We start from the raw sequence: 26,753 nt of genomic DNA, 5'->3' as shown, positions 1-26,753 counted from the left end.
TAAATTAGCATCAACTCCTAAAAGATATTCTGTAGAGTCATCGAATTGATGCTTTCACTGAACTCAGTCAGTGAATGGAAGATAGGGGTAGGACCCCTAACTGACTTCTGAGATACTCAAAAGTGTCCTTTGGCAGTGGCTTGGTGGAGATGTCTGCAATTTGTTCCTTTGTGCTAACATACTCCAAAACCACTTTCTTCTCTTGAACTTCTTCTCTAAGATAATGATATTTGATAGAGATGTGCTTTGTCTTAGAGTGCATAACAGGATTCTTTGAAATGTTAATGGCACTAGTGTTATCACAGAATATAGTTACTGGCTCGGTAACTTGCTCATTTATACCTTCCAACAGTTGTTGGATCCATGCTATATTGGTGTAATTCAGTGTTGTAGCAACATATTCAGCTTATGTTGTTGACTGAGAAACACATCCTTGTTTCTTACTAAGCCAACTCACTAGTCTTTCTCCTAAAAAGAAAGCTCCTCCACTTGTGCTTTTCCTGTCATCAATGTTGCCTGCCCAATCAACATCAGTATAAACTTTTAAATCAAAACATTTCCTTTCCGATATGCTAAGCCATAATCTTCAGTGTCTTTTAAGTATCTAAAAATTCTTTTGATTGTCGTCATGTGTGTTTCCTTAGGATCTGCAGAGAATCTTGCAACTATACCTACTGCATGTGCTATGTCTGGTCTGCTGTGAACAACATATTGTAGCTTTCCAATCATGGATCGGTAGAGTGTCTCATCAACAGATGTAGATTCATCATTCTTTGATAATTTATAGTTGGTAGTCATAGGAGTACTTACTAGTTTTGAATCATCCATTCCAAATTTCTTCAAGATTTCCTTTATGTATTTGGATTGAGTAATGAAAATCTCATCTTTCATTTGCAGTATCTGCAGACCTATAAAATATTTTATCTCACCGATTAATGACATCTCAAATTCTTTACTCATTTCATTTCCAAAGTTCTTGCATAGAGAGTCATTTCCACTAAAGATAATATCATCAACAAATATGGCTGAGATCAGTATTCCATTTTCATCATTCTTCATGTACATATTGTTGTTTTCACTTGTTCTTATAAAACCAATTTTAATCAAATATGAGTGCAATCTCTCATACCATGCTCTAGGTGCTTGTTTCAGACCATATAAAGCTTTGTTCAATTTACATACCTGATCATTATTTTCTCCTTCAACAAATCCTTCAGGTTGTTCAATGAAAACTTCTTCTAATATACCATTCAGAAATGCAGATTTGACATCCATTTGATATACCTTGAAATTCTTGTAAGCAACATATGCCAGCAATGTTCTTACTCCTTCAAGTCTTGCACAGGTGCAAAAGTCTCACCATAATCAATTCCTTCTTCTTGGGCATAACCTTTGCAAACTAGTCTTGCTTTATTTCGAATGACCTCACCTTTTTCATTTAGCTTGTTTCTGAAGATCCACTTTGTACCGATTACATTTTTGTCCTTCAGTCTTGGGACCAGTGTCCATGTGTCATTCTTCTTGATTTGATCAATCTCTTCTGTCATAGCATTTATCCAATCTTCACTGTTAAATGCCTCTTTCACTATTCTCAGTTCAAATTCAGATATTAGACATGTGTTCTGTCTCAGTTTGATCCTTGTCATCACTGGATCATTCTTATCTCCTATAATCTGACTTGGTGCATGATTCCTTCTGACATACTTGGCTAATACAGGCTCGGTAGGCTCTGTATGATCTTCTTCATCACTCGGTAACTGGATATTCTCTTCATTTTCTTCAGTGTTCTTCTCGGTAGGACTTCTCGGTTGAACATAGACAAATCCTTCATAATCTTCTGGTTCTTTGGAGTTTCCTTAATCATTTCTTTCTGCAAATTCATCAATTTTCACATTTGCACTTTCTGCTATTTTGTTAGATGATTTGATCAGACATTTAAATGCTTTGCTTCTAGAAGAATAACCTAGAAATGTTCCTTCTTCACTTTTCTGATCAAACTTACCATTTCTATCATCTTTGTGAACATAACATCTACTCCCAAAGATTTTAAAATAACTTACATTAGGTTTCTTGTCATACCAGATTTCATAAGGTGTCTTCAAAGTTCCTTTCTTCAGTTGTACTCGGTTCAAGGTGTAAACTGTTGTGCTTATTGCTTCTCTACAAAATGTTTGTGGAACTTTCTTTTCAATCATCAAGGTTCTGGCACAATCCACAATAGATCGGTTCCTTCTCTCAGCTATCACATTATGTTGTGGAGTTCTTGGTGCAGAAACTTGTCTTTTTATACCATGATCATTGCAAAATAAGTTGAACTCATCAGAAGTAAACTCTCCTCCTCTATCTGATCTAAGACATTTCAGTTGTCTTCCTGATTCATTTTCAACTCTAGCCTTGTACCATTTAAACATTTGAAAAGCTTCTGATTTTTCATTTAAAAACATTATTGACATCATCCTTGAGTAACCATCCACAAATAATATGAAATATTTATCACCATAATAACTCTGAACTTTCATAGGACCACAAAGATCAGTATGCACAAGATCTAAAATTCCCTTAGAAGTGTAGGACTTACTTGTAAAGCTTGATCTTGTCATCTTACCCATCTGGCATCCTCGGCACATAGCATTCTCAGGTTTTTCAAGACTTGGTAGACCTCTTCCTCGGTGCTTCTTACTTATTTTGATCAGATTATCAAAATTAACATGACAAAACCTTTTATGCCATAACCAGGTATCATCTATCCTTGCATATAGACATTTATTCCGAGTTGAGTCAAGATGAAATGTATTACCTCTTGTTTGTGTCCCGGTAGTAGCTAACTTTCCATGCTTGTCATGAACTTTGACAATTCCTTTTCAAACTCTATTCGGTAACCTGTGTTGTTTAGCTGTGCTACACTCAACTAATTGTATTTCAAACCTTCAACGCAATAAACATCATTACATTTAGCATTGTCAAGAAGTGTTATGGATCCTTTACCTCTTACCGGACATGGTGCATCATTACCAAATCTTACATAGCCTCCATCATAATCATCTAATTTAATAAACTTGTGTTTATCACCTATCATGTGATGTGAGCAACCACTATCTATGATCCAAGAATCATTAGTATTTATATGAGATATTAAAGCTTTTTCTTCATACCTTTCTTCATCTGATCCATCTTTGATAGCCACATAAACAACTTCCTCTATATCAGTTTCATTTGATTTATCATCATTAGATTCCTCATCAGCTATTAGGCATGTCTTTCTATCTCTTCTTCTGAAGTCTCGGTGTCCTCTATAATGGTTATCTTTCTGTTTGTCATCTCGGTAATCTTTCTTTTCAGTAAAATCTTTGTCAGGACAGTTAGATGCCATATGTCCAATCTTATCACAATTGAAACATTTCAAAGGTAGTTTTCCTTTATACTTACCTTTGTCTTTCGGTAACCTTTTGGCCAATAGTGCTTCAAACTCTTCTTGCTTTCTGATTTCTTCATACAGCTTGTGTACTGCTTCCATGTTCTTCCAAAATCTTTCACTTGCTCCACTGTGATCTCCTTCAAAGTACTTATATTTTCTTTCATTGTAATCATTAGATTCATCAAGATGAAAAGAACTAAATGCAGATTCAACTTTATTTACCGAAGATCCACTGTTATCAAAATTACTTAACTCAAATGCATGTAGCTTACCAATAGTAGCATCCAAGGAAACTGGCATATTGGGTACAGACCTCAATTCATTGATTGCAGAGACTCGGATTGCATAGGCAGGTAGAAGGGTTCTCAGCATCTTACTTGTTACATCCTTTTCTTCAATAGTTCCTCCTGCTCCTTTGATTTGATTTGCAATCTCCTTTAGTCTTGTACTATACTATGTTATGTTCTCACCTTCATTCATCCTCATAGATTCAAGTTGTCCTCTTAGACTATCCACTTTTGCTCCTTGAACATGTTCATCTCCACCATACACAGATATGAGCTTAGTCCACATTGCGTTTGCATCAGTACATCCTTCTAGATCATTAAACTCTGAGTCGGTCAATGCAGATGTTATTTCAATCATTGCTTGAATATGTTCTTGCTTTGCCTTTATCTCTTCCATTGTCAATGGATAGGTGCTTGGTGTGATGAAATCATTCACCAGATAATAGACAACATATTCTCCTATTCCTGATAGATGCAGCTTCATCCTTTTCTGCCATGTAGAGAAACTTGACTTATTCAGCTTTGGTGCATCCCTCTTATACATCTTTTGGATCTTTAACTCAAGTGCCTTTAAACTTTTCTTCCAGAGTCCAAAGCTCTAATACCAATTGATAGTTCTAATACTAAATATAATTAGTACAGATGCCAAGCTAACAATATGAGAGGGGGGGGGGGTGAATCATTCAAACTTAATCTTCAATAAAAACAACAAATTCAACCTCAGTAACCTTATTAGAAAAACAGTAATGCATGCAGACCCATAAATAGATAAGATCACAAACATATAGCACCAGATTTAACATGGAAACCCAAATAGGGAAAAACCATTGTGGGATTTTGGACCCACTAAGAAATATACTCTTCTAGAGTATGCTCGGTTAAAAGCAAATCCTGTTAAAGATTACAAACACATTGCTAGATGTGACCCGGTTAAGGGATTTCCCTCAGATCTGTTAGGATCTTCACTTTCTTAGAAGTGACCTTGTTAAAGGATTTCAAACACTCAATAAGAATGTCACCTTGCTAGAGGATTTTACAAATAAGACTGTTAATTCCACTCGGTTAAGAGATTTTCTGTTACTTCTCAAAATAACAGTAATAAAAATCTATCTGCAACTTCACATCTAAAATGCTAAAGCAGATTCCTATTTGTTCAATACAATTTAGACATAGAACTAATCTTGTCAATCTGTTGGGCATCTATACTCTATTATTCTAACAAGTCTTCAGGCTTCTGTGCTCGGTAATCACTATGTAGCATCCCTGTGCATACACTTGCCCGCATACATTGTTTATCAACAGTTTCCTATTTATAAACAATCTTCCAACCGCTTAATCTCCTTGATCACATTTCCCATGATCAATCATAGCCATCAGATCTTCAATCTTGTCTAGGTTCAATGTATCCTTCGATCTAAAAACATTTTACCCTGCCTTGGAACTTGCATTTTCACCTTGGAACTTGTGTTAGGGTATTGCGGTTCAATATGAGTTGTAGATCTTCCTGTCGATCTTTCTTTACCATAGATTCTTTAACAATCTTCATACACAACTTACCAATCATTTAATCCACTCCAACTCATCAGCTTCCTTCATTAAATATCACATGTAAACATTTAATGCATTCTGTTATAGCTCGGTTGTAACTCGGTAAATACTAAACTTCACTCGGTAGACATTCTGCCTTCATTAACTGATAGCGATAACCTTAGGGTTTACCGACTAGGTTCTTTGCTCGGTAACATAGTATAGTATTAACCTTTCAAACAATAGCATATGTAGGATATCAAAACAATCTAAACATCATGATCTCATCATTGTCTAACTCGGTAATAGTTGCCCATTGAATAACTTATCCCCTTATTCATCATATTCTTTCTGTGTCTTTTACCGACAACTTTATACTCATCAAATCATACTTCTTAAGATATGGCAACATCATACTGAATTAGAAAATCAATTTCTTGACATCAATGAAAAAATAATAATATTAAGACAGTAATCATCCTTAATCAGTTATATCCATAGTCATCAACAACCTTCTCAATATCCTTATTGAAATGCCAACAATCTCTCATTGTAATTGGAATGCCAACCTTCTTCTTGTCTGTTATAATCCCAACACATGTTATGTCATGTAAATCATTATATTGGTCCGGTGGTCGATCTTTGTATCGTGTGATGTAATTTTTTAATTGAGGGTTGAGGGTTTAATCGACCTTGTTATCAAGGTTGATGAATTGTATATATAGATCTTATTCATGTAGTTTGGGTGTCGATGTTGTGTCTGCATTATCAGAGAGAGGTTTGTGTGTGAATAAGTGATTTATCCTTCAATGTTGAGTTTGTGGTGAGATTGGTGTTGCAGGGTAGACATTTATGCTTAACCGAAACTGTAATCAAGCATTTGGAGATGGTATTCTTTCAGTTCATTTCTTCCAGATTGTAGTTCGAATCTTATTGTAAGTCAGTGAACTTCCTTGAGGGTTGTAGCTTTCCAAGCAAATATCTTTTGAGCAATGAGCTCTAGGCAGTGTGCCTGAATGCATGTGCATTCCCCATTGTAATATTTTCACATACTACTGCACAGTATCATCTTCCTGTTGGTAGGTTCCCACCGTAGTTTTTCTCTTAACCAGTTTTTCCACGTCAAAAATCTTGGTGTTGTGTGTTGTGAGTTGTTAATTTGTTTATCTGTTTATTGTTGTAGTTTGTTAGATCCGTTGTTGTGCTTAAAGTTTGTTATTCACCCCCCCCCCCCCTCCCCTCTTAGTCTTCCTTCTTGGTTGTTGCTAACAATTGGTATTAGAGCTAGATCCTCAGGTAGAATCTTGATCACTCGAGGAGATCTAGGATGGCAGCTCAAGGTATTCTCTTTAAGAAGGGCAGTCTGAGGTTTGATGGAAGCAACTATACTATATGGAAGTGTACTTGAAATGTCCTGGAGAAGACTATTGGAAGATTACAAAGAATCCCTATGTTGTTCCTCAGAATGGACCATCTACTCCTAATGAGGTTAATGAAGTATAATACAATATTAGAGCGAAGGAAGCATTGCTTAGTGCCCTAACTGATTCAGAAATGGAAAATGTTATGGGACTTCAGACCACACATGAAATCTAGGAGAAGATTGAGATCTTGTATGAAAGAGATAAACAGGTGAAAGTTCCTAAGTTGTAGAGTTTGAAAGAAAAGCATGAGACATTGAAGATGGGAGATGATGAGAACATACACTCTTTTTATGGATAAGGTGAATGACCTTGTCCTAGGTATCAAATGTGTCGGTGGAACCATTGAGGAAGATGAAACTGTTGCTAAGGTGTTGAGATCATTGCCTTCTCCTTATAAGCATAAGGTTGCTACTATTGATGAGATCCAAAGAGTGACTACAGTGACAAGAGATGTGTTGGTTGGAAATCTTGTTGCATTTGAGTTGAGTGAGTTTGGAGAATCATATGGAAAATCTGAGACAACATTTAGGGCATCTGCCTCTATATCCGATAAGCAGAAGTATGATCCTGATGAGTGCAGAATATCCCGATATGAGAGAGAGAGAGAGAGAGAGAGAGAGAGAGAGAGAGAGAGAGAGAGAGAGAGAGAGAGAGAGAGAGAGAGAGAGAGAGAGAGAGAGAGAGAGAGAGATTAAAGAGAAAGAAAGAGAGCTTGATGAGCTTGAAGCATTGATTGCCCAGAGATTGCCTAAAGGTGTTGGTAAGTATGATGGAAAGTTGCCTTTTAAATGTTTCTCTTGTAATACGATATGCCATTTTGCCTCTAGATGCTCAGAGAGAATAGCTAAGTATGACATACATGATAAGTTTGATAAGCATGATAGGAATGATAGATATGAGAAGCATGAGAAGTATGATAATCCTTACAAGTCCAATCGGAAGTTTAGGAACCATAAGAACTGTTATTATGCTACAGATGAAGGTGTTACCGATGATGAATCAGAAGGAGATGAAGTTGTGTTTATTGCCATTAAAGAGGATAGACATGTACCTATTGATTCCACTAGTTGTTATGTTGAAGAGAAAGCTTTGACAGCTAAGGTAGAAGAAAAGGATGAATGGGTGATTGACAATGGTTGTTCACCTCATATGACCGGTGATAAAAGCAAATTTGTGAGCATGGAAAGGTATGACAGAAGAATAGTTAGATTTGGAGATGACAAAGTCTATGTGATGCATGGGAGAGGTTCTATTTCTTTTGATGGTAAACATAACACTGATGACGTCTTGTATGTTGAAGGTCTAAAGCATAATCTTTTGAGTCTTGGACAGATGGTTGATAAGGGTTATGATCTACAATTCAAGGATGGCAAATGCAAGATCTTGATTGCCTCTAGCATAGAGATTGCATCTGGAACTAAGACTGAAGGTAACATTTTTCATTTGAATGCTGGTGAGAAAAGTTGTTTGATTGCTAAGATAGATGAGAGTTGGTTGTGGCATAGGAGAATGTGTCATGTAAATTTTGATTCAATGATTAAGATATGTTCTATACAAGCTATTAGAGATCTGCCTAAGATTGTTAAGCCTACTAATTCGGTATGTAAGGAATGTCAATTGGGTAAGCAAACAATAATTTATTTTAAAAGAAAACAATATACATCTAATGAATTGCTAGATCTTGTGCATATTGACCTATGTTGACCTACACATATTAGAAGTGTGTAGGGTGATAGATATTTTATGCTACTAATTGATGATTATTCTAGGAGGATGTGGGTTGTCTTTTTGAAGGAGAAATCAGAAGCATTTGATAAATTCAATATTTTTAAAGCTAAGGTTGAGACTGAGTCTGAATTGATGGTGAAGTGTCTAAGATCAGATAGAGGTGGATAATTCTATTCTGGTGAGTTCAACTCATTCTGTGAGATGCATGGAATTAGAAGACAGTTATATGTTCCTAGAACCCCTCAGCAAAATAGAGTTGTTGAGAGGAAGAACAAAATTGTTTTGGATGTTGCAAGAACTATGTTGATTGAAGGGAATGTTCTGAAGATTTACTGGAGAGAATCCATTAGCACTATTTTTTACAAATTCAAAAGAGTTCACATCAAAGGAGATATCGGTAAGACCCCTTATGAGTTTTGGTTTGGTCACATTCCTACTGTAAGATATTTTAGAGTATATGGTAGCAAATGTTATATCAAGAGAGATGAGGATATAGGAAAGTTTGATGCTAGAAGTGATGAAGGTATCTTCTTGGATATTCAACTAAGAGAAAATCCTATCAGCGTTATAATAAGAGACTAAGAAAGATAGTAGAAAGTGCAAATGTGAAGGTGGAGGAGAACTTTGGGAAGGAGATTAGAGCATGCATTTATTATGATGGTCAACATGTTGTTTTGGCTCTTGTTCAACTTGAAGAGCCTAAGTAGAATGATCCAGTAGAGATTGTGAATCCAGATGTTGCTGGTGAAGGACTGCAGGAACTTGAAAATCTAAACAGACATAAGACTTTGAGGTATGTAAGATTGAATCATTCTAAAAATCAGATTATTGGTGATAAGAATAAAGGTGTGATGACTAGAAGAAGGTTAGTTGTTGAAGAAGTCTGTTTGATTTCTAAAGTTGAACCCAAAGATGTTGCTGAAGCCTGTAAAGATGAAAGTTGGATGAGAGCTATGGAAGAAGAAGTAGATCAGATTGAAAAGAATAACACTTGGGAACTTGTGCCTAGACCTAAGGATAAGAATGTTATTGGTACTAAATGGGTATTCATAAATAAATTGAATGAAGTCGGTGAAGTTGTCAGAAATAAAGCTAGACTGGTTTGCAAAGGGTACTCACAGCAAGAAGGAATTTATTATGAGGAGACTTTTGCTCCGGTTGCTAGACTTTAAGCTGTTAGACTATTGCTTGCTTATGCTGCTTATAAAGATTTCAAGGTCTATCAGATGGATGTCAATCAACCTTTTTGAATGGTGATATAGAGGAAGAAGTTTACATTGAACAACCTGATGGATTTTCACTGTCAGATGATGGAGACATGGTATGTAAATTGAAGAAAGCCCTTTATGGATTGAAATAAGATCCTAGAGCTTGGTATGCTAGACTAGATAAATACTTGTTGAAATTGGGATTTACTAAATGTGTTGCTGACAACAATATGTACTTAAATATAGAAAACGATAACATCCTGATTGTTGAAGTCTTTGTTGATGATATTATCTTTGGTGGTGATGATGACTTGAGCATGAAGTTTGCTGGTGATATGCAGAAATAATTTGAGATATCTATGATTGGTGAGATGAAATTCTTCTTAGGTTTGCATATTGCACAGACTAGAAAAGGTATATTCATATCTTAAATTAAGTATGTGAAGGAATTGTTGAGGAAGTTTGGGTTAGATAACTCCAAACCGATTGGAACTCCTATGGTGATTGGTTGTAAATTGTCTAAAAATGATGAATCTCTAAAAGCTAATCAGAGTTTGTACAAATCTATGGTTGGTGTACTACTCTATCTTACACAGACTAGACCAGACATTATGCATGCTATGTGCATGGCTATTAGATATCAATTTGATCCTGAAGGAGAGTCATGTTACTGTTGTTAAGAGGATATTTAGATATAAATAGGAAATTGTGGACTATGGTTTATGGTATCCTAGGAATGATGATTTCATGCTTTGTGCCTATATTGATGTTGATTGGGCTGGTGATGTAGATGACCGGAAGAGAACTACCAGTGGAGCATTCTTTTTGGGTAAGAAGTTGGTTTCATGGGCATGCAAGAAAGAAGATTCAATGTCCTTATCTACTGTTGAAGCTGAGTACATTGTTGCTACTAGTAAATGCACTTAGGTGGTTTGGATGAAGCAAATGTTGAAAGATATCAGAGCTAATCATGATGAGCCTACTATTATATACTGTGATAATTCCAGTGCTATCAACATGTCAAAGAATCTGGTGCAACATTCAAAGACTAAACATGTATCAATCAAATATCATCACTTGAGAGAGCTAGTGAAGAGAAAGTGAAGTTGGAGTATGTATCTACAAAGGAACAGATAGCTGATATTTTCACTAAGCCTTTGCCTTCAGATACATTTGTCTATCTGAGAGACAAGTTAGGGGTATCCACCCCTCCTGATGAGAACTAGATGCATTGAGTTGCATCGATCTGGTGGATTTCAGAGCCTTATTCTTCTATCTAGATTGGTGAGTTGGTGTTGCTCCTCTACTGGAGTAGTCTATATTTTAAGGAGAAAGATTCATGTTTCTATTTTTGAAGAGTTTGGTTTTCTGTCTTGAGATCTTTGGCATTGTTGTCAAAGGGGGAGAGAGTTCATGTGAAAAACTTCTTTCTAAGTCTTGATCTTAGGGGGAGTTTGCTGGTGATATCTTCTTTTCTTTGCATTGACTATTTTTCACATTCATATGTTGCCATTAATGCCAGAGGGGGAGATTGTTGGATATGGTTGCTCATTGTTGCTGCTAGGATATGTTGTTGTCATTGATGTCAACATATTCCTACGATTTATTCCGGTGTGATTGAGAATATTTTCTGGTCCGGTTTTGTAGTTTGGTTTTGTTGATCACCATTAAGTTGATATTTCCTCTGGTATATTTTGATGTGATTAGATCTTGTGCTGAGACTTTGGGATATTGTTTTGGATGATTTTGTGTATCTTCATTTAAGTTGGATTATGATTTGGTGCTCCACAAGTTATCTTTCTTCATGACAGTTGTTGATTGGTTGTGTTCTTGAGCTTTCAGATGTTGACAGATGAAGATTTGAAAAGTGGTGTTGGTGCAGTTGTTCTGGATTATTCTAACGTGCTTGTTGGTGTTTCCTAGTCATGTCCTATTTGTTTTGGTGATCCGCATTGATCATTGTGCAAGTTTTTAGTGGTTTCTATCAACCGACATTGATTTTCGTGTTATGTGGTATTTCTGGTGGTGTAGCATGTTGCGGTTGATCTTGGCGTGATTTTTGGTGGAGTTGATCATTTAGGAATTTGAATTAGGTCCATGTTATGTCATGTAAATCATTATATTGGTGCAGTGGTTGATCTTTGTATCATGTGATGTGAGTTTGTATTTGAGGGTTGAGGGTTTACGATCTTGTTATCAAGGTTGATGAATTGTATATATAGGTGAGTTATTTATGTAGTTTGGGTGGAGGTTTGTGTGCGAACAAGTGATTTATCCTTCAGTGTTGAGTTTGTGGTGAGATTGGTGTTGCAGGGCAGACATTTGTGCTTAACCGAAATTGTAATTAGGCAATTGGAGATTCTATTCTTTCAGTTCATTTCTTCCAGATTGTAGTTCGAATCTTATTGTAAGTCAGTGAGACTTCCATGAGGGTTGCAGCCTTTCGAGCAAATATCTTTTGAGTAGTGAGCTCTAGGAAGTGTGCCTGAATACATTTGCATTCCCCATTGTAATATTTTCACATACTACTGCAGAGTATCATCTTTATTGTGGGTAGGTTCCCACTATGGTTTTTCCCTTAATCGGGTTTTCCACGTCAAAAATCTTGGTGTTGTGTGTTGTGCTGTTAATTTGCTTATATGTTTATTGTTGTGCTTAAAGTTTGTTATTCCGGTGAAGACTAATTCACCCCCCCCCCCTCTCGGTCTTCCTTCTTGACTGCTGATAACAAGGGTAAGTTTTGAGTGGCTTGAGGATACATGAAGCTTGATAGATAAAAACATGGAAAGGTTTAAGTTTCTAGGTGGAAGCAAGTGTGGAATAGGTTTGATTGAACCAAATGTATTTTTTTCTTGTGTCTCGTTGCACAAAATAGGTGCCTCACTGAGAGGATTTCAGGGGCCATTTATATGTGTTCTTTGCAACAGTAGTGAAGAGTTTCACATCTTTTCTTCCAGTGTGCCTTTGCCAAGAAAAAATGGCATCTTTGGTGGGGATCCTAGAAGCATACATGTGTTCATGTTAGTTCTTTGATTGAGTTATGGAATAGTTTGGGGAGGCCCTAGCTAAGACTTCCTTTCTTCATATATCTTGGGATATTGGCCCCTCTTTTATTTTATGACAACTATAGTAGAAAATAATCATAGGATTTATCTAGATAAAAAGATAGTGGTGCTTCAAGTTTGGTAGGGAATTATTAGTATGCTTTAGGAGACTTTGGTGGCAAATTGTGATATTTCCGCAACTATGGACTCTAGTGAAATGTATGTTATCCATAATTTGAATCTAACTAGTTATGGTTCTCGGTGCTCCTTGTAAAGGAAGAGCAACTGTGATAAGAGGAAGGTCTAGCGGGATGGTTAGTGGTTTCCCCACCCTAGGGAGTGTTGAAGATTAGTATTGATGGCTCTTTTAGGGGAAATCCTAGGCATGCTAGGGTTGGTAGTATTGGTACAAATAGTTCTAGGGCTGTTATTTTCCTCTTTTCTATGTATAAAGGACAAGAAACTAATAATTTCATGGAGACTCTTGTTGTTCTCTTTGTGCTTGAAAGAGGATGTGCTCTTGGTTGGTGCAAGATTATTTGCGAATCATATTCTCAGGTGGTTATCGATGTGGTGAATAAGTAGAGGTTGGATGATGTAATTTGACAACTGATTTCAATGGTTATGATAGATTCTTAGTTTGAGGGGCACTTTGGATTCAATCTCCTTTTGTCATATTCATCAGGAATGGAATATGGTGGTTGACTGCTTGGCTAAATGGGCTTCGAAGCGACTGGACGATTGAAATGTGAGTGAATAGGGACAATTGCCCCTAAACGTTCTCAAATGTTTGGCAAAGTTATTATAGAGGACAAGAAATTATAGTTGAAGTCCCTCTTTAGGTTCCTTCTTGGTTGGTTGGTTTTTGGTTATGCTCTTTCTTTTGGGTTTGTTACCCTTGGTGATTTGTACTTGTTCTTGTTGATTAATAAATTATTGCCTCCTTTTTACTAAATAATAAAAATAATAATTATATAAGATGATATAATAATAATGTAACAATAATTAAAATATAATAATAAAATAACTATGATAAAATGCAATGATAATATAGTATAATATAATACAAATAATGATATAATATAAATATAAATATAGTAAATATTAATATAATAATAATGTCTTCAGATGTGTAGTGTTGTAGTTAAAACACTTTGTTAGTGGAGTGGCCACCAAGGTTCAAATCCCTGTTGGGCCATTCCGCTCGCAAGCCTTATGCCTTTGTCGAGCCATTGTGCTTGTGGGTTTGATCAAGCGAAGTGTGGGGATGAGGTCCCCTGTTTGTGGCCTCACCGGTTCATAGCTCTGGGTCAAAAACGTTCCACATAGAGCTGGAGGGTGTGTGTGCCAACACCACCGATCACATTAAAAATAAAAAAATTAATATAATAATAATATAACAATTATATCAATAAAATAAAAAAATACATAAATGATTTAATAATTATATTAATATAATATTAATACAATAATATAAGAAAAATAAAATAATAATATATTAATTATATTAGTACAATAATATAATAATAATAAAAATATATATAATAAAATATATTATATGATACTATAATTTTATTATCAGTATTGTTATATTGTATTCCTTCCCTAAATCAAGAAACTAGGCAATCAACCTCCCCTTGAAGTGTGGGTGGGGGGTGTGAGGAGGAGTAGGTTAATTAAGTAGGGGAGCCCTCTAGGGGTTTATTAATGAACTTGCCTAGGTGTAGTGGATTTGTATAGATGGAAATGATATCCCATCTATCATTTCAGGAGCAGTTTATGGAGAAAACAAGATGGATGTAAAAAAGTTTATTATATCACAGAATCAACCCCACATGAAACCATGAAGAAAAAGCTTACATAAGAGTGAATATCAAATGGAAAGCAAAAATGTTAATGGCTCGGTTAAGAACCAACTCTCATTTGAGATGTGAAATAGGTAGATGGAAGGTGCCTAAAGAAGAATGAGAGAAAATAATATGCCTATTTTGTAAAACAGGAGTAGTAGAGATGGAGTGACATTTTGTCATGGAATGCCCGACATATAGTGGCATCTGGGTCATTTACAAAGACATTTTGAAAACGAACAATTAAACACACTTTTTGAACAAACAAAACTTGAAAAAACAACAAATCTACTAATCAAAATTCATTGCAGAAGGGGAGATCTTGAGAAGAGGTTAAATACTATTTAAAATCTAATGCCCTGATTTTGTGGGGTGTGTGATGTTTGTGGGTCCCACAGGCTGCTTTGGCCCTGTGGACGTTATTAAAATCCATCATTCATTCATTCATCTAGAGATATATAATAATATTGTTATTATTATTGGTACTTGTCCTTGGACAATATTATTATTATTTTATTATTGTAATGAATTTTTTTAATACTTAAATAGTGATTAAAAAACCGTTTTAAATAAATTATAATCATTTGTTTATTTTGTTGGCGATGGATCGGTGCATGGGAGGAGTGTTTGTGTGGGGGTCGGGGTTTTGAGGTGTTGGGGCAGCGTTCAGGGTGCCAGTTGGGGTTTGAGGCCGACTTTTGTTTCTTTGTTTGAGCTCTATGGTTCGCTGATCGATGGCCTTTGTCCTTATTTTTGGTGTGTGGGGATTTTGTGTGCAGGGTCAGGGGTTTTAGTGGTGTGATTCAGGGGGAGTTTTAGTGGGTCGGGGTGTGGTGGCATAGGAGTAGTGTGGGGTTGCCCTGCCCTACCTTCTTTCTCTTTTCTTTGGCTTTTGCAGGGGGTGGTGTCGAGTCTTGGTATCTGTGTCACTTTATTGTTTGCTTCGTGTTATGGTTTTTGGGGGTTTCTTTGTGTGAGGGCCTTGCATGGCTACCAAAAAAGGACTCGTGGATGCTTAGGGCACATCATTTCATGATATTTTGACAGGCAATATTTCTTCCTCCTACATGCGGGAGAATTTGATGTTTGGTTTAGCCGGTTCAAATATGGGGGAACAATCTTCTCATGTTGGAGGTTTCAGACCAACAAAGGTTAATGGGTGTTTAGCTAAGAGTGACATTAGGGCGGTTGTTGTGATTCCTCCAACTTCTATTGAGGAGGACATTGAATATCTATCTAGGCATGCTCTGATTTGTAAGTTTATGAGGATCCAGGTGTCCTTGCCTTTCTTGGAAGCTTGGGCTCGAAGGACATGGAATCCAAAGGGGGAAATGGATGTGATGTTAGCTGCTAATGGCTATTTTTTGGTAGTATTTTCATGCTTGACTGACAGAAATAAGGTGTTTGAAGGGGGGCCTTATTTTTATAATCAGATTGGCCTCTTTAGAAAACCTTGGCACATTGGATTTAATCCCACAAAGGAGCTTCCTTCAAGGGTTCCTGTTTGGATAAGGCTTCCTTGGTTTCCCTTGGAATTTTGGAGAGAGGACATTTTCAATCTAGTTGCAGCTCAACTGGGAAAGCCAATTGGCCCCTCACATCAGACTATGGAAAATAAGGTAATTACCTATGCTCATGTCTGTGTAGAAATTGATTTGAACAATCCTCTGCTTGATTCCATGGAACTCCGATTGGGATTTGGCTCATGGATTCAACAACTTGATTATGAAACATTTTCGTTTCGTTGCCGAATTTGTCATGAATATGGACATTTGTAGAAGATGTGCCCCAAGTCTAAATTAGCAGGGGATTTTAAATCTGGGACAACCAATTCTCCCCCTAAGCAAGATAAGGGGAAAGATCCTATGAGGGAGGATAAAGAGGGTTTCGCCTCGGTTAAAACTCAAAATAAAGGTCGAGGTTTAAAGAGGACTCTTATGGACATGCAGGTGGATGAGGTCTTCAATATATTTGATGCCCTTAAGTATTTGGAACAGTTTGATGGAGCTATTGCTAATATGCTTGGCAACCAGGGTCTTTTGGAAGCAGGGGTAATAGGTGGGGAAGAGATCAATGATATTCAAATTGAATCACTGGAGGAAGCAGTGGGGTGTAGATGGATATAGATACTTCACTGAGGCCCATGGAAGAATTGGTAGGTAGTGGAGGTATGGAAGTACATGTGACCACAAATTCTATCTTCTTGGAGACTTGTGTTGGAAAGGACCTTAAGAGCGGGAGCAAAGGTACAAGAACTTCCCCTGTCTTGGGTATTCAACAAAAAATTTTTAAGAAAGCTACTTTGAAAAAGTCCCTTAAGGTGGGTAGGAAGAAAGATTGGGAGAAGGTTAAACTTGCTGGTGAGACTTTAGTGGAATCTGGTGCTGTGAAGACCATTGATTCTCTTTTCTCTCAACCTCATAAATGTTTGTGCTCTCATGGAATGTAAGGGGGTTGAATAGCATCCCTAGACAAAAGGCTATTCGAGATTTGACTTGGTCTTATTCGCCTAATGTGGTTTTCATTCAGGAAACAAAGCTTTCCATTGATGGTATGTTCAACATGGCTGCTAAAATTTGGTCAAGATGTCTTTGTCAATGTATTGGGGCTCAAGGTAGTTCGGGAGGCTTGGCTTTGTTATGGGATCCTCGCAAGCTTGTCCCACTTTGGTGGATCTCTAGCAAGTCCTCTATCTCCTTGGTGGCCACTTGCTGCAAGACTAGTGAGACTCTCCTTCTCACTAATGTGTATGCTCCAATCGATTATGTTGGAAAATCCTTTCTCTGTTCACATATAGGTGTTATCCGCTCTCTTGCGCCTTCGTTTCCCTGGATTCTGGATGGTGATTTTAATGTTGTATAATGTTTGGAAGAGAAGCGAGGAGGTATTTCCAAGTTGGACCCTTCTACGAGGCTGTTGAGGAGTAACATTGAGACTTTGAGGGTTGTGGATGTCCAACCTTCCAATGGTTTATTTACTTGGAATAATAAGAGATGTGGGGCTGAGGCTATATCAGAAAGATTAGATAGGTTCCTGGTTTCTAGCTACTGGTTGGAGGATAGTTGGACTACCCGTTCAGAGATTTTAGATTGGAGAGGCTTGGATCACTGGCCTATCCTTTTGTTAGCCACTAAGTTTAGGAGGACTAAGAATCCCTCATTTAAGTTTCAGCTTATGTGGCTGAGAGATGCTTCTCTTCAGGATCATATGCTTGAATGGTGGAGGGAAGGGAAGCCGACTTTTGGTATTGCTATGTATTCCTTTGTCAAGCAGTTGCAACATGTTAAGTATAGGCTGAAAAAGTGGAACAGGGTGAGCTTTGGTAATCTTTTCTTTGCCAAAAGGAATGCTTAGCAGAGGGTGGACATCATTATCCATCAAATTAGAGACCAGGGGATGTCTGATTCTTTATACAAAGAAGAGGCTATTGCTTTCAAAGAGCGAGAGGAATGGGAGCTTCGAGAGGAGATTTATTGGAAGCAAAAATCTCAGATTGATTGGCTTCAAGAAGGGGATAGAAACACAAGATTCTTTCACAGCTCAGTAAAGGACAAAAGGCATGGTAATACTCTTAATTCTCTCATTACTTCAAAAGGGACTTGGGTTTCCTCTCATAAGGAGATTGCCTAGGAAGCCACTAGATTCTTTGGGAACCTATTCAAAGAAGATTTGGTGCCTGCTTGTGCTGAAGAAAGATTGGTGCTTGATTGCATTCCTTCCATAGTTACTCTGGAAATGAATGAGGCTCTCATTAAACATATTTCTCTTTCTGAGATTGAGGTAGCGGTCTTTGGTATGAAGAAAGGAAAAGCTCTTGGGCCTGATGGTTTCCCTATTGAGTTCTTTCAAGCTTTTTGGGATATTGTCAAGCCAGATCTCTTAGAAGTTGTGCAGGAATCTTTTAGTAACAAGTAGATGCTTAAGGCCCTAAATGCCACTTTTCTTGCTCTCATTCCTAAGAAGGAAGGTGCTAATTATCTTAACTCCTTTAGGCCCATTGCTTTGTGTAATGTGATCTACAAAATTATCACTAAATTGATTGCTAAAAGGCTGAAGCCTTGGCTTAGTAGATTAATTTTCGAAGAGAAAGGGGGTTTTGTGTCTGGGAGATAGATTTTGGACGGTGTCATTATTATTGTTGTTGAAGCAGTGCATTCCATGGTTGTTTCTAAGGAGAAGGCTATGTTTATAAAGCTTGATATGGCCAAAGCCTACGATAGGATCAGCTGGAGTTTTCTGCAAAAGGTTCTCTTAGCTTTTGGATTTGGAAGAGAATGGATTAGTTGGGTTATGAGCTACATCACCTCTCCTTCCTTTTCCATTCTTATTAATGGTGAGCCAATAGAGTTGTTTGGTGCTACTAGAGGCCCGAGGCAAGGCGATCCTCTCTCATCCTATCTGTTTATTCTGATGGCTGATGGTTTGGGAAGGTTTCTTAAGTCTCAAGTCAGACAATGTTTGATTTGGGGTTGGAGGTGGGGTCCTGGTATTCCTCCTTCTTCTCATCTTCAATTTGTGGATGACATTGCATTAATGGGTGCTACTAGAATCAATGAAGTGACCAATTTCAGAAGAGCTCTAGATATTTATGTGAAGGCCTCTGAACAACTGATTAATGAGGAAAAATCTCATTTTTTTTTTTTCAATACTCCTGCTCCCATTCAGGCAAGGATAACACAGATTTTGAGGTTTCAAATTAGTACCCTTCCTTTTGTTTACCTTGGAATTCTTCTTTCGGTTCGTAGATTGCCAGGAGTTTTTTGGAAGGAAATTTTGGATAAGTTTTGAAGCAAGGTGTGTCACTGGACTAACAGGTGGCTCTCAACTGCTGGTAGAGTTACTCTTTTAAATTCAGTTGTTTAGGCACTTCCTATTTACATGTTCTTTGTGCAGTCAGCCCTAGTTAGCTTTATGAAGGAATTTGAAGCCCTCTCTAGACAGTTCTTATGGACTGGCATTTTGATTTCCTCCAAGTGGAGTTTGGTTAAGTGGGATAATGTGTGTAAATCAAAACAGGAGGGTGGCCTTGGTTTGCAGAAAACTATCTTGAATGGTTGCACTCTTGCTGCTAATTTGTTTTGGAGATGGTGTGTAAATCAAGATCAAAGATGGGCCAGTATCCTTAGGATTAAATATCTTGGTGATGTGGAAGGGAAGGATGTCCCCCGATGCAACTTAATAAGAAATGGGTCAATGATTTGGGACACCTTGAAGAGAGGAGCTCATCTAGTTAAGATGGGTCTCTTTTGGATTTGTAGCAGAGGATCTGAAGCTTTATTTTGGAAGGACTCCTAGGATGGATATCCTCCTATTTTGTCTCAATTTCCTCCATCTCCAATCTTTTGGTGACATCTTTATGGCAACAGGTTGGAGTAAAGTTGAGGACTTTAAAGTGATTTCAATGGTGGGTTGTGGTGAGGTAGCTCGATGGAAAGAACCTCAGGAATGGCCTCCTGGGGGTTATATGGAAGAGAGGGAAGCCTTGGCTGAAATTCTAGCTGAGAGATTGTGTAATTCTCTTAGAGATACTAACACCCTTGCTTGGGGCCCTAATCTGAAGGGCAATTTTTTTGTGACTTTTGGCTATCAAGAGCTGGAACATATGTCCTTTGCCAAGGTAGATGTTCCCTAGTGGAAACAAGTTTGGAATAGGCTGGTTTGGCCCAAGTAGTAACTTTTTCTTGTGGCTTGTGGTACAGAATAGGTGTCTTACCTGAAAAAATCTTCAGAAGAGGGGCTTTCATGGGCCCTCTATAAGTGTTTTATGCCATGAGAGTGAGGAGAACAACTCTCACCTTTTCTTCCAGTGCTTATTCGCTAGATATATTTGGCATTGGTGGTGGGGGGTTTGGAAACATGCTTGTGTTCATGTGAGCACTCTGGTGGAGTTTTGTAATAGCCTTGGTAGACCTCCTACCAAGACTCCCTTTTTGGATGCAGCTTGGGACATTGGTCTAGGATTTATTATCTGGCAGGTTTGGTTGGAAAGGAACCGTAGGACTTTCCATGATAGGATGAAAATGGTGCAACAAGTGTGACTGAAAGTTTTAAATATGATTCAGGAGACCCTAATGGCGAACTGTGACCTTTTAGGAGATGTTGATCCTGGTGACATGCAGGTGGTTCAAAGTTTGAATATTTTAGGGACAAGCCTTCATGATGCCTTATGTAAGAAACTTCAGGTCAGGAGCATAAATGTTAAAAGGAGGGCTTGCCGGAATGTAAGTGGACCCCTCCTCCTTTGGGATATCTTAAGATTAATACTGATAGATCTTCTAGAGGTAATCCTGGGTATGTTGGGGTTGGTAGAATTGGCAAAGATAGTTCTGGTAATGTTGTTTTTCTCTTTTCTGTCTATAAGGGTTTCCAAACCAATAATTATATGGAGGCCCTTGCTATTATGATGGCCCTTAAGAGAGTTTGTTCTCTTGGGTGGAGTAAGATTATCCGAGTCTGATTCCCAAGTTGTGGTTGATATGTTAAATTGTTAGCGGATGGAGGATGTTGAGTGGCATTTGGCTGTGGTGGGTAGACAAATCCTTTCTTTGAGTGCTGCCTTGGAAATAGTTTCTTTTTGTTATGTGCCCTGTGAGTGCAATAGAGTTGCTGATTGTCTGGCAAAGTGGGCCTTAGATCACTTGGATGGGTGGAGAGTTGAAGACTGGGCTCATCTGCCCTTGGAGTATGTTCAAGTTGTTGAGGGTTTGGTCAAGGAGGATTTAGCAGTTTAGTTGTTATTTGGTTGCGGACTTATGTCGACTCCTCTGCTTCTTAATGTTGGGCTGTGGTCCTGTTATGTGTATTGCTCTTTTTGATTCAATAAATTTTTAGCCCTCTTTTTTTTTTTTAAAGTATTTATTTTGTTTTATAAATTTTAGATGTAAATTTTTTAAATTTATAAATTATGAAATATATTTTTCTACACAATGATTGGGCAATTTACTTTAGATATGTGAGCAGAAATATCCCGTAGTTGAATAGGGTCTAATAGTCGTTATAGCAATTGTGCTCATAATATCCAATATTAACACAAATTTATACTATATATTATAAATAAATAGTTCACATGTAAGTAAAAAAATAACCAAATGTTGGTCAAAATGGACCTATACTTGAACGCATAAGAACCTGTAAATGTTATATAAAAAGTACAAATATACATTCATTAACAAGCAAAATAAATAGTTTTTCATTTGAAAAAAATATCATAACTATCCATTACAAGTGTGTCATTTAAAAAATAAGATGCTCATTTAATAAAATAAGATACTTGCTTAAGCAAATATTGTTGTCATAGTGAAAAAATAGTATTCCTATGTGTACAACTATTGGGGCAGCAATGTACATTAATTGGAGTATTTCATATTAATAATTTGTCCTATCACAAATATAAAAGGTCCTATCACAAATATAAAAGGTGAGCGCAAAAAATACCTTGTATTTTATTATGAAATGAGAAAGCTTTTCAACAAGTTTTAGTGTTCAACTATTGGTCCATTTGTGTTGGATGTAAATTGTATTTTATATAATAATGTGTTTTTTCTATAACAACAATTTTTTGTTGTTGTTTCAACTGTTGATCCATTTATGTTGGATTTACAAGCTAGAGATACACATATTTATGGTTACCAATATGTATTTGGTCCATTTATGTAGCTATACTCTAAATAAAAATATGATATTTTACTAACAAGAAATGATATATATTTTTTCAAACAAACATATTATTTTGACGAGTTACATGATGAGCCAGGGCTTCAAACCTTATTTATAGATAGCTAAATATCCATTTTACATTAAACTGAGGTCTTACTTAGCTAAATGTCCATTTTACATTAAACTGAGGTCTTACTTACGATATTCCATGTGCTACAAATTGACGATCGCTCTCACCTATTTCGGCTTTTGGGTAGAAACTTGTGTTATTCTCGACGCCAAGCTTTGGTGTCTCACGTCTGTAGCGCGTGCCCCTCATAGTCGGATTTTTAATTTTCCTATTTAGACTTTCTTCTTCATTCAGATAGTATTTGATTCATGAAGCTACATCCACAGACCTCTGCAACGAATACAAAATGTAAGGGTTACATTTAGGGTATTTGTTTTTGCTGATAATATTTTCAAAAAATTTCTGGTTAAAATCTTCATTTGTATGACTTCAATTGTTAACAAATCATTCAGTTTTTTACTCTGCTCTGTTTTCGCACAACTTTACTCTGTTCATATCTATAGAAATCAAATTTTCAGGTTTTAGGATTAGTTTTGGTTTGGGAGAATATTATTTGAAAACGACATCGTGGGCATTCAATTTCTCCAACTTCCATGTACTTGTCTGCAGTGCACCCTTCAAAAACCTGGAGACAGCCTTGGATAGCGGTTATTTTGACCCTCAAACAAATTTTAATTACAGGAGTCGTTAAGCACATAAACCCAACTTTTTTTGAAAATCAGCTTTGGGCGTTCGAATTTCATTCAGCACAACCCAACTTTTGTCGAAAATCAGCTTTGGTAACTACCCAGTTGCGTTGTTGCCAGTTTCAATTGGCGAAAACCCTAAGAATATTATATACTACTAAGAATGAAAGACATATAAAACTAAATAGCAGTTGGAGATTCAAACAAGTTGTGTTCATCCATTATACATGCTCTCCTATATTTGCAGCTAAGATCATCCAATTTGGGATAACCAATGATTTCTAACTTCCAAGCTAGGGTCATAACTGGGCTCATTGTAACATATAGTTATTAGATACTCCCTCCTGTACACTTAGTTTATTCAATTGTGGGAATTACGTTCCAATATATTAACTCTGCATAAAAAGCTGAGCAGAGTTAAAACTTTATACTAAATCAAAGAAGCTGAAGTAGGAAAACTTTTTTGAAATAAAACATTTAGCTACTGTCAATCGATGATTTACAGACAACCCAACATCCTTAATGTGGAAAGAGTAATAAGTCAAGATCTAGTGACTTCGAATAGAGGATTAATAATTCATTTAATGGAATGTTATATGTTTATGTTACTATTAAAATTCATCCACACACACATTATAAAGCATCATGCATCTACCTGTTGTCAATGAAACAAAGAAGTTCATCAAATAAAAATCTAAAATTTTCATCTTTATTACTTCCTCCTTGCTTTTTACCTTGTCCCAACTGATTTGTTGGCATAAGAGTTGATATGTCTTTCTCTTCTTCAACACAACATGGGAGTTCATCAAACAAATCAGCCAACACTTCATGCTGGGCATCATCTTCTTGTTCTATACCTCGTTGTCCCAGCTGGTTATACTTATCACTCAGCTGCAACAAAACTGATTTCTCTTCAAATGAAGGCTCTTCTTGTTTGAAGCTTAGTATATTGAACCTATCAAAGAATGGGTTTGGAAAAAAGTGTTGAATGGGCTTTTAACTTTTGGGCTTGACCAAGCATTGGCTTCATTTGCTCTTCCTCATATCTTACTTGCGCCTCCAACGCCTGCCCATGAAGGTGGGCTTGAAAAGCTATCTCTTCCTGTTGCATGTGATACTCTTGTTCTCTCTTGATTTCATTCAACTGTCTAGTGAAATCAAGTAATATGCTTCTAATGTTTACATTCTCCATTTCTTCATTATTTTGGAGCTGATCAAGAAATGCAGTACTGTTGATTCGGCATAAAATGACCTTGAGACCGGTTGCAAGCATAGGTAGGCTGACAACTAGGTTGAGCAGGGGTGGGTGGGTGGTAAGCATACTGAGATTGCTGTCTACTTGCTATCAATGAGTTATTTTGCATGAGGGGAACAGCTTGTCCAGTTTGGTATGGCGAGTAGGTAGGCACATGGACAGCGTTTTCATGAAATGGAGTGTAATAAAACACGTTTCTATGAAATGTAGGCATATTGAAGCATCAAAACAAGCTGGAAATTCATGGAAACATTTTAAAGCAAGAAAAATCAGGTTTGATTTTCTACAAAAATAAGTACATACCAGCACTTGTCTACTTGAAAAGAGCAGATATTCTTCCAAAGTCACCAGGTGTGTTGAATACTTGCTTCCAAAGGCAGAAACTACTACTGTACACACCAGACAACAGTAATATGAAGTATAAAAGATACTGAAAATCAGCTCTTCATCCCACCAGGCATGCCAAAAACTGTTATGAATGAGATTTGCACCCTGTTGAACATAAAGTTCAACAATCTATTGAAACATGGGAATGACCTCAAGGTGTGGATGCCCTAAATGAGATCAAACCTCCAGACTGAAGCGCTGGCCTTTGATTTAAAATTGCTTAGAAATGAAGCCTACAACTAACCTTGGTGATGCACCCTGATAAAAGACCTATACATGCTGTCTAAACTTACAATGACTGTATGAAAAACTTCCAATTTTCTGCACAACAGTTGGTGTTGCAAACTCTAACTTCATCATTTTGTAGAAAGGACATTGTATATTGCTGTTTTTGAAGGAAAGGAGAGAGCCTTATCACTATTGAATAGCCTTATATCATCATTTCACAACCTACAACCAGCTAAAGAATTCATTTGTTGCTCATATAGTATGTCTAAAGAGGTTTAATCATGAAAAAACAAGAAAGACATATGCTTGAAAATTGCACACAACATGGAACAACCAATTGAAGGCAAAGCTTGCTTTTATATTGATCAAAGAAACTTTTTACAGCAGTACAGATCTGAATGACCTTGAGACCGGTTGCAAGCATAGGTAGGCTGACAACTAGGTTGAGCAGGGGTGGGTGGGTGGTAAGCATATTGAGATTGCTGTCTACTTGCTATCAATGAGTTATTTTGCATGAGGGGAACAGCTTGTCCAGTTTGGTATGGTGAGTAGGTAGGCACATGGACAGCGTTTTCATGAAATGGAGGGTAATAAAACACGTTTCTATGAAATGTAGGCATATTGAAGCATCAAAACAAGCTGGAAATTCATGGAAACATTTTAAAGCAAGAAAAATCAGGTTTGATTTTCTACAAAAATAAGTACATACCAGCACTTGTCTACTCGAAAAGAGCAGATATTCTTCCAAAGTCACCAGGTGTGTTGAATACTTGCTTCCAAAGGCAGAAACTACTACTGTACACACCAGACAACAGTAATATGAAGTATAAAAGATACTGAAAACCAGCTCTTCGTCCCACCAGGTATGCCAAAAACTGTTATCAATGAGATTTGCACCCTGTTGAACATAAAGTTCAACAATCTATTGAAACATGGGAATGACCTCAAGGTGTGGATGCCCTAAATGAGATCAAACCTCCAGACTGAAGCGCTGGCTCCCTTTGATTTAAAATTGCTGAGAAATGAAGCCTACAACTAACCTTGGTGATGCACCCTGATAAAAGACCTATGCATGCTGTCTAAACTTACAATGACTGTATGAAAAGCTTCCAATTTTCTGCACAACAGTTGGTGTTGCAAACTCTAACTTCATCATTTTGTAGAAAGGACATTGTATATTGCTGTTTTTGAAGGAAAGGAGAGAGCCTTATCACTATTGAATGGCCTTATATCATCATTTCACAACCTACAACCAGCTAAAGAATTCATTTGTTGCTCATATAGTATGTCTAAAGAGGTTTAATCATGAAAAAACAAGAAAGACGTGCTTGAAAATTACACACAACATGGAACAACCAATTGAAGGCAAAGCTTGCTTTTATATTGATCAAAGAAACTCTTTACAGCAGTACAGATCTGAATAACCTTGAGACCGGTTGCAAGCATAGGTAGGCTGACAACTAGGTTGAGCAGGGGTGGGTGGGTGGTAAGCATATCGAGATTGCTGTCTATTTGCTATCAATGAGTTATTTTGCATGAGGGGAACAGCTTGTCCAGTTTGGTATGGTGAGTAGGTAGGCACATGGACAGCGTTTTCACAAAATGGAGGGTAATAAAACACGTTTCTATGAAATGTAGGCATATTGAAGCATCAAAACAAGCTGGAAATTCATGGAAACATTTTAAAGCAAGAAAAATCAGGTTTGATTTTCTACAAAAATAAGTACATACCAGCACTTGTCTACTTGAAAAGAGCAGATATTCTTCCAAAGTCACCAGGTGTGTTGAATACTTGCTTCCAAAGGCAGAAACTACTACTGTACACACCAGACAACAGTAATATGAAGTATAAAAGATACTGAAAATCAGCGCTTCGTCCCACCGGGCATGCCAAAAACTGTTATCAATGAGATTTTGCACCCTAAGTTCAACAGTCTATTGAAACATGGGAATGACCTCAAGGTGTGGATGCCCTAAATGAGATCAAACCT

At 37.1% G+C, this 26,753-nt stretch overlaps 1 protein-coding gene across 1 annotated transcript in view; it reads left to right on the top strand.

Annotated features, from left to right (window-relative positions):
- Nucleotides 1-22,325: 22,325 nt before the first annotated feature.
- Nucleotides 22,326-26,753, top strand: part of LOC131074381 (vacuolar protein sorting-associated protein 25) — a 33,041-nt gene continuing 28,613 nt past the window's right edge. Inside the window, exon 1 of the mRNA XM_058010996.2 lies at nucleotides 22,326-22,554. The gene's annotated coding sequence lies outside the window, so the exon portion shown is untranslated. The remainder of the gene's footprint in view (nucleotides 22,555-26,753) is intronic.

This window comes from Cryptomeria japonica, chromosome 3, assembly GCF_030272615.1.
Source record: "Cryptomeria japonica chromosome 3, Sugi_1.0, whole genome shotgun sequence".
Taxonomy (NCBI): domain Eukaryota; kingdom Viridiplantae; phylum Streptophyta; class Pinopsida; order Cupressales; family Cupressaceae; genus Cryptomeria; species Cryptomeria japonica.
This window is presented reverse-complemented; position numbering and strand designations above follow the sequence as displayed.